Here is a 15734-nt window from a genome sequence, read left to right as displayed (position 1 = left end):
CCCCATCAGATTAGGACAAATCAACATTTCTTGTGGAAATGATCGAAGAGATAAATTTGGGTACACTTGACAATCCTAAGGTCTTCATTTTGTTGCTTCGTTGTCAGAATGAGAAAGAATAGATTTTGTCAACTTTTTCCTTAAAAAGTAGATCAATTTTGCATGGTCTTACACATGCATGCCTAACCTCGATCTAAAATGAGTCCTTCATCATTTGTCGTTGAAAACAAGTGCCAAGCTCATCAAACGAAAACTAAGAAAAATGCATTTGCAAGTGGCCCTACTAGTCAAAGCAAAACTCAAGAAATTGTTGGATGTGGGCTTTATGAGACCAATTGACTACACAGACTGGATTTCAAATTTAGTGCCAGCCAACAAGGCAACTGGGGGCATAACAATCTGCACTAATTTTAGGGATTTAAATAAAGCATATGCCCTAAAGACAACTTTCCTCTACCAAATATTGACATCATAGTAGACATGATAGCTAGATATTAGATGTTGTCACTAATGGATGGTTTTTCTGGGTACAATCAGTTCTAAATTGCTCCAGAAGACTAGCACAAAAATACCTTTACATGTTTTTGGGGAGCCTACAGTTGGAATGTGATGTCATTTGGCCTAAAAAATGTAGGAGCAACATATTAGAGAGTCATGACAACAATTTTTCATGACTACATGCATACACTAAAGGAGGACTATGTGGATGACTTATTGTGCAAATCGATTATTGGAGATAGTCATCTGGCTATTTTAGGCCCAATATTTGACTATATGGAGGAATACAAGCTCAGAATCAAACCAAAGAAGTGTGTCTTTGGGGTAACAACCAGAAAAATATTAGGATATATTGTTTCTCAAAGTGGCATAGAAGTGGACTCTGCAAAGTTCAAAGCAATACTAGATATGCCTCCTCCTACCAATCTTTGTCAACTAAGAAGCCTTCAAGGCAAGTTACAATCGATCTAATGGTTCATAGCTCAATTGGTGGACAAGTGTCACCCCTTCCAACATCTGTTGCACAAAGGGGTAGTTTTTAAATGGACCAATCAATGTCAATAGGCATTCCAAGATTTAAAAGATTATCTTCTATTACCACCTGTCTTAATGCCTCCCATAGATGGAAAGCCCTTCATTTTATATATCTCTGCAATAGATACAACATAGGATCTCTTTTAGCCCAACAAGATGAACAAGGCAAAGAGTGGGCTATTTATTATATTAGTTGGGCATTAGTGGGCTATGAATTAAACTATTCTACAATTGAGTGGGCATGCTTGGCAGTTGTATTTGTAGTTCAAAAGCATCGACATTGTATACTAAATCATAAGACCTTGTTGGTAGCCAAGATTGATCCATTGAAATATTTTCTTAACAAAGAAGCTGTCACATGTTGCCTAGCAAAATGGATCATGCTTTTAAGTGATTTTGATATAAAATACACTAAAAGAAAAGCAAGAAAAGGACAATTCATAGTTGATCAACTCGTAGATGCACCTATCAAAGATGATAATCCAATGTTGATTAATTTTCTAGATGAATCAGTCTTTGTTGTCACATATTCTAATGAATGGAAATTATATTTTGATGGATCCCACATCAGATTTGGCTCAGGGGCAAGTATCTTATTTGTAACCCCTCAAGGTGATGCTATTCGAAAATCCTACAGGATAAATTTTGATTGCACCAATAATATTGTAGAATATGAGGCTTTGGTTACTGGACTCGTAATAGCAATTCAGTGGCATATTAAACATTTGCAGGTCTATGGAGATTCTCAGTTAGTCTTTCACTAAGTAAATGATGACTATGAAACAAAATATGAAAAGATTATCCCTTATAAGCACATGGTAGAACATTTCAAGATAATGTTCATTTTTATCCAATTTAATCAAGTCCCCCACCTTCAAAACAAATCAACAGATGTAATGGCAACTATTACCTCTATGTTAGATATGCCTCAAAACATGGAAAAATGTGTTTTTTTTCTAGAGCAGTTGTTAGTCCCATCTTTTGAAATTATGACATAAGATCTAGTGTGTGTCCTTGTTGGTTCTAACTCCATGTGGTACAAATAAATATATGAATACCTAAAATCGCAAACCATACCTCCAAACCTTTCAACCAACAAACACTGAGATTTTATTAGACAAGCTGCCAAATATGTCATCATCGGTGATACCCTCTATCATCGATCCTTTGACCAAACCCTCCTCAGGTATCTAGTTTTTGATGAAGCACAAACAAATTTACATGAGGATCATGATGGTATATGCAAGGACCATTTCAATGGTCTTAGCCTAGCTAAAAAGTTAGTCCAAGCTAGATATTATTGGCTGACAATGGAAAAAGAGGCCCATGACTTTTCTAAGAAGTGTTACAAATTCCAGATGAATGGAGATTACATTCATGCACCAACACAAGATCTTCAACCTGTCATATCTTTGTGGCCTTTTTATCAATGGGGGCTTGATCTCATTGGAGAGATCCACCCGACATCAGCAAACGAACAATAAATTTGTCATAACTACAACAAAATACTGACAAAATGGATTGAGGCTATACCCATGACCTATATCACTAGCACACAGATTTCTAAATTCATTTTGAACTATATCATATGTCAATATGAGGTCCCTCTTGTAATAGTCACAGACAATGGTCTTCCATTCAAAAACAAAGATGTCTAAGAACTATGTGAGAAGTTTCACATTCAACATCATTTCTCAACCCCATATTATCCATAGAGTAATGGCCAAGATGAGGCATCCAATAAAACCATTATCAAGATACTCAAAAAGGTGGTCAATGACGTTGGCAGAGATTGACATGTGCAGTTAAATCCAACTTTAAGGGCCTATCACACTTCTATATGCACCCCTATTGGCACAACACCTTACTCTTTTGGTGTATGGTGAGGAAGCTATCTTACCTTTGGAGTTCAATATTTCATCCATGCGAGTCTCCTTACAACACCTGATAGATGATGAAGCATATAGAGTTTCTAGGTTGCATCAGCTTGAAATGCTAGATGAAAGGCATTAAACAAATTTGACACATTTGCACGTATATCAAAATCATCTTCGTTGCACCTATAACAGGAAAGTCAAAGGGTGACACTTCAAAGTGGGAGACTTGGTACTAAAAGTCAACCCCAAGAATTCACAATCGACTAAGACTATCAAGGGAAAATTTGAACCTAATTGGGTTGGCCCTTTCATTGTAACTGCAACATATGGTTTAGGTGCTTATCAGCTTGCAACCTTGGAGGGAGAACCACTATCAGATCTTGTGAACAACATGCACCTTCGGAAGTATTATACGTAGGTTTTGTTTAGCAGTTCTTCAATATGATCCTGAAAAAAAAAATAGTAAAAAAAAATCATTCGCCCTCTAGTGAAAACCTGGCAAATAGGCACTTTTGGAAAGTACCGTGGTGAAAACCTAGCAAATAGGTGCCACGTGTAGCAAGTTTGTCACTCCATCGTCTATCATGATTCCCTCTATACATAACACAAAGTTTTATCATGCCTATACATTTTGATTTGACCCAGTGTCCTCCAGGCTCGCAGTTGCTCAATATCAATATCTTTCTTGGTCGATTGCCAATCCTTGTACATATGTATTATGTCCTGGTCATTGTACATAGTTTGGACCTTAATTGGGGGTGTTTTCTCTTGTCATGATCAATTGACAGAGTTATCATAGCGAATAGCTCAAAAGCTATGACATGTACATAAATTTTAAAGTCCTAGAAAAATCCCTAAAAATCAAATAAAGTCTTGAAAAAAAATTCTAAAAATCAAATAATATCCTAAAATAATCCAAAACAAAAAAGTCCTGAAAAAATCACTAAAAATTGCAAAATGCCCTGAAATAACACAAAAAAATTGTAAAATGTCTTGAAAAAAAGCACAAAAAATAAAAAATTTCAAAAAAACCCTAAAAAAAATGGAAAACATAAAAAATCCAAAAATAATCGCACTTTCATTTCGATAATAAACTATCCCTTTTGTACATAGACAAAAATTTGGGTGAAGATCAGACAAAAAACACAATTAAACATTGTGCTTAACAAATCACACATTAACAAATGAACTGTTCAACCAACCAAGCATTCAAACTGGTCAACTTGTCTTATCAATCAACCAACATCAACATTATCGGTCCTTTGTCAATAATATCATGGGTCTTTTGCAAGGTGTAGTATACTCAAAACTAGATTGTGCCCTGTCTTAGACGGGGTACTGAATTCCTTGAAACCACACAACATGGTTGTCCTTTAAACACAACATTCTCCCTTTTGGCAATGAAGATCAGGATGTTTGTTTGACTTGTTTGAACTTGTGAATCTTACCTTTCTTTGATTTGTCTTAGATCATGTTCCTATGCTACTTGATGATGTCACAAAGTGATTTAGAGTGGTCAAGATGGCTCATGATCATTTTAATTTTTCTTTTTGTTTGCGGAGTGTTTCATAAATTTATGGGGCACAGATGTCTTGGGTGTCTGTGGTAAGTACGTTTTCTTTGTGAACGTCGCACATACATCGACCCTTGACACACGTATTGTCTTAGGCTACTTTTTTATGCATTCCTTGTCTGTAATGTGTTTGTTTTATGAAAAGGGATTGCATTATCGCCCTGGCCTTCATTGCCATGGTGTACCACATTTGTTTTGCCATATCAAATAAAGGTTCTCACCTACTATTTGCATTTGTGAAAGCAACATTTCATCACATTTCTTCTATCCCATCAATCCTTCTATCTATTCATCAAATTAACCATTCTCATGCTATCTATTATATCTGATCAATCAAGAATTTGTTCATTTGGTATTAATCAACCCCTTTTCTACAATCCATTTTCTCTTTCATCTAACATTCTTCTCTTATTTCGAGAGATCATTCATTTATCTCATTCATAAACAATCTCTCGAGGGGGCATCCCACCTCTGTCTCAAAATCTACTGGGGCATGATCTTTTTAATTATTCTTTGAAACAACTCTCATAAATTGCATTGTCTTAAAAGAGGGGGAAAATGTAGACACTCAAAATTGGTCATCACTCCTACATTGCTAACCTAATTTTTAACATGTCTTCTATGTCGCATTTGATTTTCATCATATGTTGAAATTGTGTCATTCCTCTGGTTTCAGTTCATTTTAAATCCAATCCTAATCGGTCTTGTTCATTCGCATTTGGTCCCAAATCATTATGATTGGCATTTAATCATTTTCAAATCATTTGAATTGGTCTCATCTTGACAATTAGACTTAATTCCCTCTATGTTGATAATTAATCATTCATTAATTATCAATCTCTTTATCAATCAATTTCAATTAGTCCTTTGTGATAATCTATCAACCTTTCATGACACTTTATCAATCGATCTTATCAGTCTCTTATCAAAATCATTATCAATTTTGGGTCTTTTCCGATCTATGTCCTATTTTGTTGTCAACCTTAGTCAATTGTCACTATTTTTTATTAATTATTAGCCAATCAATCATCACTATTACGACCTAATTCAACAATCGGGTTAGGATTCCTTAATCGTTTGATCATTTCACCTCGGTTGAATAATTAAATAATTAATCAACCCCCTTTCTTACTAACATGTCCTCCCTTTTGAATAAATAAATGAATATTTATTTATTCTTTCACTTTTTTCCTACAATTAATATTTTTATATATTAATTGGCTCATTTCAGTTATGAGTGGAAATAATAATTTTAAATTATTAATTCCACCTCATTCAAGTTTAAATGGAATATTTGGTGTGCAAATAGAAACTTCCATTTTCTTTTTTATTTAACTCCTTTTTCTCTTCACTTATAATGGAAATTTCTATTTTAACTCATTCACGCACAAAATCTCAACCATTGGATTGAGTTGATCTTGTCCATTCAATGTGATTTCAAAAGTCTATAATTTGAGCTCTCATTGCTCATTTTCGACAACCACGTTGTTGTTTTCATCTCACAATCTTGCTCCCACTTGCAATTGCACTTGTAGGTGAAACCCACAAAATTACATTTGAAGGTGAAAGAAGGAAAATGGAATCACAAGGAGGAGATTCTATGTTATGGTTTACCTTTAATTTATGTTGAATGTTTTCTTCATTCTTTCATTGATTGGATTAGGAATTTTTTTCATAGCTTATTAGCTTTTGTGGTTGGCTAATGTTAGGCTTTGAATCCTTTTTTCGAATTGCTAGTTAGAGTAACTTATTCTGGTTAATAATTTTATTAGATGTATGTTAACAATACATTTATTAATAATTCATTTGAAATAATATGTATTTGCAAAATGCTCTGCTAATAGGCGAAAATGCGAATTAAAAATACTATGCATTTGGCGAGTTTTTCGGCGGGGGGGAGCAGGCAGGTTTTCGCCTCTTGTCCGAAGAGCATCTCGGTCTTCAGTCTGCCTTGCAAGAGAATCCCTGCAAGAAACACAACGGTGTCAAATGCAAGAAGGGTTTTGGGCTTCTGCGAGGGCGACTCTGGGAGAAATATTGAAACTAGGGCAAGAAACGCCAAAACCCTGTCGCTTCCCTCCGACGGAAGATGGCAAGTGTATCATTCGAAAAAGACCCTCAAAAAGATGGGAAATAATAAAGGAACAGCTTTAAATATGGATAAGCGCAAACAATCAGATCCTAAGCTTTCTCCGGCTACAGGGGCTAATTTGGTGCCGCTCGGGAAAGTTCAATTTTTTGAGCCAAAACCTAATTTTAGGCAGAGGCGTATATGCATGATCCCGGATTATCTGATGGATCCCCAATTCAATATATATAGCAACTATGGGGTTTTTGTTAAATGGACTGGTTTCGGTGATGATATAGAAAGGATTGTCGACTGGTGGCTGGCCCTATATCCGGGTCAGGTAAGTATTTCTATACTGGAAAATAATTTTCTTGCAATTTTATGTGATAATCATTATACAAAGGATGACATTTTGCATGGTAAGGCTAAATTATATAGAGGCTTTGGTTTTTTTCGATGTGAATGGAGGCCGAATTTTGACCCACATTCACAGAATATAAACAAATACCCTAGATGGATTAATCTGGGTTCTTTACCTATCGAATATTTGGATCTTAAAATTTTGGAATTCTTAGGGGAACAGTTCGGGTCCTTTTTGGGCTGTGAAAGGTTAGAAAGAATGGTTTTTAACAAAAACAACAAAATCTTAGTCGAATTTGACTGTAACTCCCGGGTCTTGGAACCCACCAAGCTAGTAACAAAAAGGGGGGAATGGAACATTAATCCCACCTTCTATGATGGGGTCATAAATGAATCCGATATCTGGTTGAAATCAAGCCCGTCACAGATTAAAAGTATCGAGCATAAGGAAAACCCTATTTCAGATCAGAATGTAAATATCACATTAAATTCTATCCATGATAATGCTGACTGTCCTCCTGTGACTAATACAGATGAAAATATTCACAATAGTCTCAGTAATATTAATGACCTTGATAAGATAATAGATGAGGCAAATTCCATAAAAGCAGAAGCCTTAGTGGAGATGTCAAAAAGAATCTCCGATTCGGTGGATTCATTGAATTCCCCTTCTGAAACAAAAACAGTCGAAAACTTGGGGCAAGAAATTGAGGCTGATCAAGAAGTAATGTCTTCTAGAATGGCTGTAGCTCTAGAGGTATTCAATAACAATGAAGTTGAAAATCTATCCCCGGAAGAGGAAGATGAGAAGAGGTTTCTAATTCAGGAACTTCTGGCCTCTATGGATATGGGAGACAATAATGAGAATAGGGAAAAAGATATCTCCCCGCTACCTGTCAATGATTACACAACTGCTCAGTCCCAGCTGGGAGAGGATGACGGAGAAGGAGTGACAATTCCCCATCAATCCTTAGGAATAGCTAACATATATGACGGGAAAAACACTCCTGACTGCGCTAGAGAAGCAAAAAGTAGAGGCAGAAAATCCTTAAGCGAATTAAGGTTGTAGGACGGAAATGCAAAAGACCAAGGCAAATTAACTGCCTTCTTTGATGCTGGGAAGGGGAAGGGCCTTCCCACGGTCCAATGAAAACCTCTTCATGGAATGTTAGGGGCATGAATGCCCCTAACAAACAGCGTCTAATTAGACGCAACATCATAAAATGGAAACATGACATCGTTCTCCTTCAAGAAACTAAATTAGCCCAGGCAGAAGCTGAGGCTTTTAAAAGTAAACTAGGTCTTCTTAGCTGGGAATTTGTGGAAGCCAGGGGTGCCTCTGGTGGATTAGGTATTATTTGGAATCCACGTAGTATATTATTCTGTCCAATAGCAGGAAACAGAAACTGGCTATTGGGAAAGGTTACCAGCAAACTCAGTAAGCTCTCATTTTCCCTTATAAACATCTATGGCCCGATTCCTGATGCTGGGAAACGTAAAGTGTGGTCGGAAATCTCGTTTATGATGGAACTTGATCCCTCTTCCCCTGTTATTCTAGGAGGGGACTTCAATGCTATCCTAAATTTATCAGAGAAAAAGGGTGGTATTCGCAGGGAACCGCAATCCTTAATAGACTTTAGAGAGTGGGTAGCCCGTAACAATCTGATTGATATAGAAACTAGTAATGGAATGTATACCTGGTACAATAGGAGATCAAGATTTACTCAAATCGCTGAGGGATTAGATAGATTCCTTTTTAGAGGGAATCTGAGCGATCTAGCAATTAACCTCTCAGCTTCGTTACTCCCCTCTTCAAGCTCTGATCACTATCCTGTCATCCTCAATATTGAGGGTGAGGCTACACCGCGGTGCTGCCCCTTTAAGTTTGAAAAAATGTGGATGCAAAATCTGGATTTTTATGATCTCGTAGCCAGGTGGTGGTCTGAGGTTAATTTTCAAGGTTCAAAAATGTTTTGCCTGGTAAACAAACTAAAACATCTTAAAAGCAAGTTACTGAAATGGAATTATGAAGTCTTCGGTAACATTTTTGAAACCAAAATTTCTTTAGAAAAAGAAATTGCAGACCTTAATGATAAAGTGTTTAGACTTGGAATGGATCAGGAAAGCTTCCTCAAAGAAAAGGAGCTCCTCGAGAAATATGAAGATACGTTAACAAAAGAAGAAATTTTTTGGAAACAGAAATCTAGAGAGAATTGGCTTCAAAATGGGGATAGGAATACTAAGTTCTTCCATAACAGTACAAAAAATAGGAGAATCACCAATAGTATTCAAAAGATCATGAGCAATAATGGCATCCTTCTAGAAGATCAAAAGGACATAGCTACAGAAGCGGTGAACCATTTCAAATCCTTATTCAGTTCGGAATCTTCTCCTAAAGACGCCAATTTAGCTTTGCTTAGGAATATTCCTAAGATCGTAACTGAAAACCAAAACAAAGCACTTTGCAACAAAATTTCAGAATCTGAAGTAAAATTAGCATTGGGGCAACTTAACCCGGATAAAGCTCCAGGCCCCGATGGCTTTCCAGCTTGCTTTTTCCAAAAATGCTGGCACATTATTGGTAAGGAGGTGGTGGATGCTTTGGAAGCAGTTAGAAACTCTGGAAGTATCTTAAGAGAGATCAACAATACTTTCATAACTTTGATTCCTAAGAAGGAGGAATCAAGAAACTTTGATGAATTCCGACCTATTTCCTTATGCAACACAATCTACAAGCTTTTTACAAAAATTTTAGCGAATAGATTGAAGGGCATTCTCCCTTGCATTATTTCAGAGTAACAGACAGGATTCGTTCCAGGCAGATCCATCTTTGATGGAATTATTGTGGCTCAAGAAGTCATGCACTCGCTACAACAAAATCATTCAGCGGCTATGATGATCAAACTAGATATTAAAAAGGCATATGATAAAGTCGATTGGAGATTTCTGTGTAAATGTTTAGAATCCTTTGGGTTTTCTAAACAATGGATCAATTTAATATTCGAATGCATCTCATCTCCCAGGGTATCATTACTCATTAATGGTTCCCCTGCAGGCTTCTTCCAGATATCTAGAGGGATTAGACAAGGGGATCCTTTATCCCTTTCTTATTTATCATAATGGCAGAGGGCCTTGGGAGAATCATTTCAAGTGCTCGCATGAATCAGATTATTAAAGGGGTTAAAATCACTAACGGAATGGAGGCCATTACTCACCAGCAGTTTGTTGATGACACAATGCTGATGGGATGTGTGAATAGGGCAGAAGCCATGGCTTTCAAGAGGATTCTTGACATTTATGCTTTAGCATCGGGTCAGGAAATAAACAAGAATAAATTGGAAATCTTCTTCTTTAATACATCGCAGATCTTAGAAACAGATATATGTAATATTTTTGGGTTTGATTGAGGAAAACTGCCATGTAAATATTTAGGGATACCGATGGATAAGGGAAACAATTTAATCTCATTATGGAAAGGTATCCTTGACAAGATGGACCTCAGGTTGAATTCTTGGAAGAATAAAAGCCTCTCTTCGGCTGGGAGGATTACTTTACTTAAAGTTGTTTTGGCGGCTATTCCGATATATCAAATGTCCTGCCAGCAACTACCTAAAGGAGCTCGACTCGATTTGATAAAAAAGATGAGGAAGTTCTTTTGGAATATGGTTTCAGACAAAAAGAAATTCGCATTGATTTCATGGGACAAAATTAGCCAACCTATCAGTTTAGGGGGAGTTGGCATCAAAGATTTGGGGGTTCAAAACATGGCTCTGGGGGCGAAATTAGTCTGGAAAATGTACTCGGATCCAAATCTTAAATGGGTAAGGATCCTCAAAGCTAAATATCTTACTAATTCCAACCCTGATAGCATTTTGAGGACGGAAATTGTACCCAAAGGATCCAAAGTTTGGAATTTTATGATGGAATGTAGAAAGGTGATCAGGGATTATCTTACTTGGGATATTGCGGATGGTTCTGAGGCTCTGTTCTGGGAAGACTCGTGGGGGGGCTATCTAGCCTTAGACAAATCTGGGATAAGCCTAGAAGGTATAGAACATTGCAAATCTATCAGGGGCAGGTTTGTTAAGGATTATATCAAGCTTATCTCCAATGATCCCGCTTTGGGTTGGGAGTGGAAACCCCTTGATGAGTTGGACTTGTCAAATTCTGATAAGGAGATCCTCTGGATTAATTTGAGGAATAGGCAATTATCATTACTTTCTGGGAAAGACAGGATAATATGGGCGGGTAGCTCTTCAGGCATTTACAAAGCCAAAGAAGGATACTCACTTTTAAAACTCAGTCGAGCTGCAACTTACCCTAATATACCAATTAGCCTATGCTGGAATAACATTGGTCTCCCTAAAGCTGGCATCTTCGCATGGGCAGCTTCCCAAAAAAGAATTCTTACCTCAGACTGGTTCTCAAAATTAGGCTTCCTGGGTCCATCGAGATGTCCTCTATGCGAATCTGAGGAAGAAAACGTGGATCACCTGCTTCTCAATTGCAGTTTCAGTCAGAGATGTTGGGATTGGCTTTGCTCAAGCCTTGGATGGATGACGCTGAGACCTAGAGACATCTCAAAATGGCTGCTTAGCTGGCAACCGCCTCACACAAAGGATATATATCACTCAGTATGGTTAATTTCCCCGGCAATCCTCATTTGGGAAATATGGAAGGAGAGAAACAGGCGGATCTTCAAAGAATCAAATTTGAGGGTAGAATCCCTTTTAAATAAGATCGAAGCAACAATTGTGGAAAAAATCAATAATAATCTTAGACACACACAGGTTAAGTCCATTAACTTATCCAGATGGGATGAGGTTCTTCGATCTAAATGGTTGGGTTTGATAATACCCCCGTTTATTGGGAAAGGTGGGAATCAGGCTGAGATGGATAGGAAGCTAACAAAATGGGCACCTCCCCGAAAGGGCTGGGCTAAGCTAAATTTTGATGGCGCGTCCCGTGGGAACCCTGGTGTAGCAGGTATTGGATGTGCTATCCATCAAGACAACGGTGATCTAATAGCTAGCATAAATATGCCCATAGGTGTGGTTTCAAATAACATGGCTGAGTTTTTAGCATTGCGGGAGGGTCTGATTTTAGCTAAATCACTCAAGATTAAATATCTGGAAATTGAAGGTGATTTGTCATTAACTATTAATGCAGTCAGGACTAGGGATATATCTAACTGGAAATTGAAAACGGAATTAAAAAGAATTCTGGACTTGATCAAATACTTTGAGGAAACTTCGGTTAAACATATTTATCGGGAAGGTAACTCTATAGCTGACAAGTTAGCAAATCTAGGGGCAGATGGTAATTCATCTGTCTTTAGGAAGGTTACTCCATCGGATTAAAACTCTGGCGTTGGTATTGTCAGCATCTCACTTCACTCCTCTCCAAGTCCTCTCCTTGCCCTCTTATATATATCCTTGGATTTGTGGTCTTGGTTTCCTTAGTACAGCATTTTGGTAGTCTAAGTTTCATATAAAAGATATAGATATATATACAGATATATATATATGATCACATATATATATATGTATTTATTTGTAGATTAACCCATATGGATTCGTTAAATACAAACATATACATAAATATATATTCATATATATAGATATATGTATATATTTACAATCATATTAAGAGACATATATATATATACTCATATATATATATGTGTATGTATGTGGGTGTAAATAGACACTCATACACTTTCACACTCACATACACACAATATATATAAATACAGATATTATATATATATGAGTATGTGTATATATGTACTAAAACTAACTCATTGATAACCTTATGCTTGTACCATTCCATCCCCACAGGAAAAGGGGTGTTTCGGGAGTGTTGCAAGGTGATCAGTTGCTGTTGGTTATTCAGGTTTTGGCTCATGCTGGTCTTTCCTCCAATGCATGTTTTGAAGGCCCTGGGCAGCGTGGGTATAGTCTTCTATATCAGATTGATGTCTTTTATGGCACATTTGTGTCTGTCGTGATGCATGTCATCTGAGTTTAGAATGCCCTGGGCAGTGTGGGTATAGTTTTCAATGGCAGATTGGATGTCTTTTATGACAAATTTGAGTCTGTCGTGCTTTGTGTTTTCCAGCTAAGGTTTTCGGGTTTTTTGTTCATTGCTTCGATTGATAGCCCTGGGACAGTTAGAATTGGTTTTTGTAGCATTTATAGAGGTAAAGCTGTGTTCTCAATGGTGTTGCATATATACGAATATACATATAACCTAACAAATATAAATATTTATATATATTCATATATATATATATATGTATATATGTGTGGGTGTAAACAGATAATCTTACAATTTCAATTGGGGATAGGATTATGCTGGTCTCCCCTCCAATGCATGCTATCTGTATATAGAAAGCTCTGGGCAGCGTGGGTTTAGTCTATAATGGCAGATTATATGTCTTTTATGACAAATCTGAGTCTGCCGTGCTATGTGTATTCAAGCTAAGGTTTTCTGGTTTTATTCTTCATTCAATGCATCGATTGTTAGCCATGAGTTATCGTGGGGTCTGTTAGAAATGGTTTTTTGCTGCATTTATAGTGATTTTGCAGTGGTATTGGACTTTCCTTGGTTTTAGTTTACAATGGTGATGCATATATATGAATATATATACAATCTAACAAATATACATATATATATATATATATATATGTGTGTGTGTGTGTGTGTGTGTGTGTGTGTATGTGTGGGTGTAAGCAGATATTCATAAAATTACATACACATAGATATACATATAAGTACAGAGACTATATATATATGAGTATGTGTATATATGTTCAAATATCCTTTTTCAAACCTTCATATATGTTTGTATCATCCTCTCATCTCCTGACCCTGTTTGTGGGTAAAGGGGTGTCTCTGGAGTGTAGCAAGGTGATGGGTTGATGCCGGGTATTCATGTTTAGGCACATGTAGGTTCACACTCCATCGCATGATATCTATGTTTAGTATGCACTGGGCTGCACGGGTGTAGTCTTCAATATGACAGATATGATGTCTTTTTATGACAATTGTGTCTTCCAGGCTATGTGTATTCATGCTTAGGTCTGTGGCTCAGTTTTCTGATAATCTTGATTCATTGCTCCGGATGTGATTGTCTTTAGCCCTATTTTATAGAGGGGACAGATTGCTCTAGTGTCTATTGCAGTTATAGTGGTATAAGCTGTGAATTGGACTTTTCTCTATCAAGTGGGGTTCATTCGGATTATTAGTATCTTATGCAAAATAATGGAATGTTTTTTAGTGGTTTTGAGGAGGGAAATTGAGATCAGCACAGCCTTAATCATTGCTTCAGATCTGTAGTAGGTCCTATTGAATTAGCCTCTGTTCAGGCCCTTTGATCTTTTGTTGTTTAGACTCTATGATAATCTCGCATATTGACATTTTAATGTGCATACATAGACATATGAATTCATTTATGCTATGGAGTATCAGATGCTTGCTGAGTTAAAAGTGATTAAGGAACTGTTAGAAATTGATCCTTCCCATTAGTGTAGGTAGAATTGTAGCCTGGATAATCTCTTAAATTGAAGCCTAAAAGGTTAAAATTGGTTTCAAGCTAAGGGATATCCAGGCTACAATCCTCTTACATAAAACAGGAAAGATGATTACTATTCATTGAATGATTTTTTACAAATTATCATGTTTACTATGCTACTAACAGTTTGGCAAAGTAAGTTGCATTAAGGTTTTTGCAGATGCGGGATACAGGTCTTAAAGTTAAAGCTCGGAATATTAATGGATTCTCCATTTTTGTGAAGATGGGTCCATCCAGAAATTGGTGCAAGCTTTTATGTACAAAAAGAAACTAAATGTCTTATTAAGACAGTCATCTCACTCAGATGAGGAATTGTAAAAAAAATTTCAGTTGTTTGTTATCTGATCCCTTAAGGGATCTGGGCTAGACCGGAGGTTTTCTTATCTCCATTCTTTCCTACCGGTGCCCACATTGAATGGAGATGTCAAAATTTACAAAAGAAATAAAATATGGCTTCGGCCTTTTATTGATCAAAATAAAAACAATACATTTATTAATATATATCTCAAGAAAGTAGTCTACATGACTCAACCATAGGGATATGTTGCACTTGGATAGCAAAACAATGTATGTAGACTTGTCAAATATCTCTACAATCTTAAACAAGATCCATGAGATTGGTGCATTAAGATTGATAAGAATATCCTTAGTCATGGATTCATCAAGAATCTTTATGATCCCAATCTCTACCTCAAAGAGAAAGGGTTAAGATTATAATCTTGATTGTATATGTCATTAATTTTTTCATTAGATGGATTTCTCCATAGATGATTAATGGAACAAAAAATGATCTTGGACAACCATTTGACATGATGGATTTTAGTCTCTTATATTATTGTCTTTGGCTCAAAGTGTAAAAAGAGAAGAATCAAATATATGTCTCTCATGTGAAATATGCCAAGGCATTGCTTGAAAAATTCATAATGGAAGATTTCAAGATAATGTTGCCCCCCTAAGGAGACAAGTTAGTAATGGCCAAATATTAAAGTCTTAAACATACTAAGAATTGAGAGAAATTAAGCCTTTTAGACCAAAATTTTGTTGGTAAATGCACACTCCAATGAGAAATTGTAGGTGATTGAAGGTTTTGTCATTGATGGAAACCTTGCAATCATATGATACTGGCAAGACAATTATACCGACACCAGCAACGACAAACTCTACACCGGCACACCGAACACTGGCAGTGAAAGAAAGGATACCGGCACCCAGGCTGATAGGAATTTTATTTGTAATATATTTTGTAAT

The sequence above is a fragment of the Cryptomeria japonica genome, chromosome 11 (assembly GCF_030272615.1).
Source record: "Cryptomeria japonica chromosome 11, Sugi_1.0, whole genome shotgun sequence".
NCBI lineage: Eukaryota > Viridiplantae > Streptophyta > Pinopsida > Cupressales > Cupressaceae > Cryptomeria > Cryptomeria japonica.
This window is presented reverse-complemented; position numbering follows the sequence as displayed.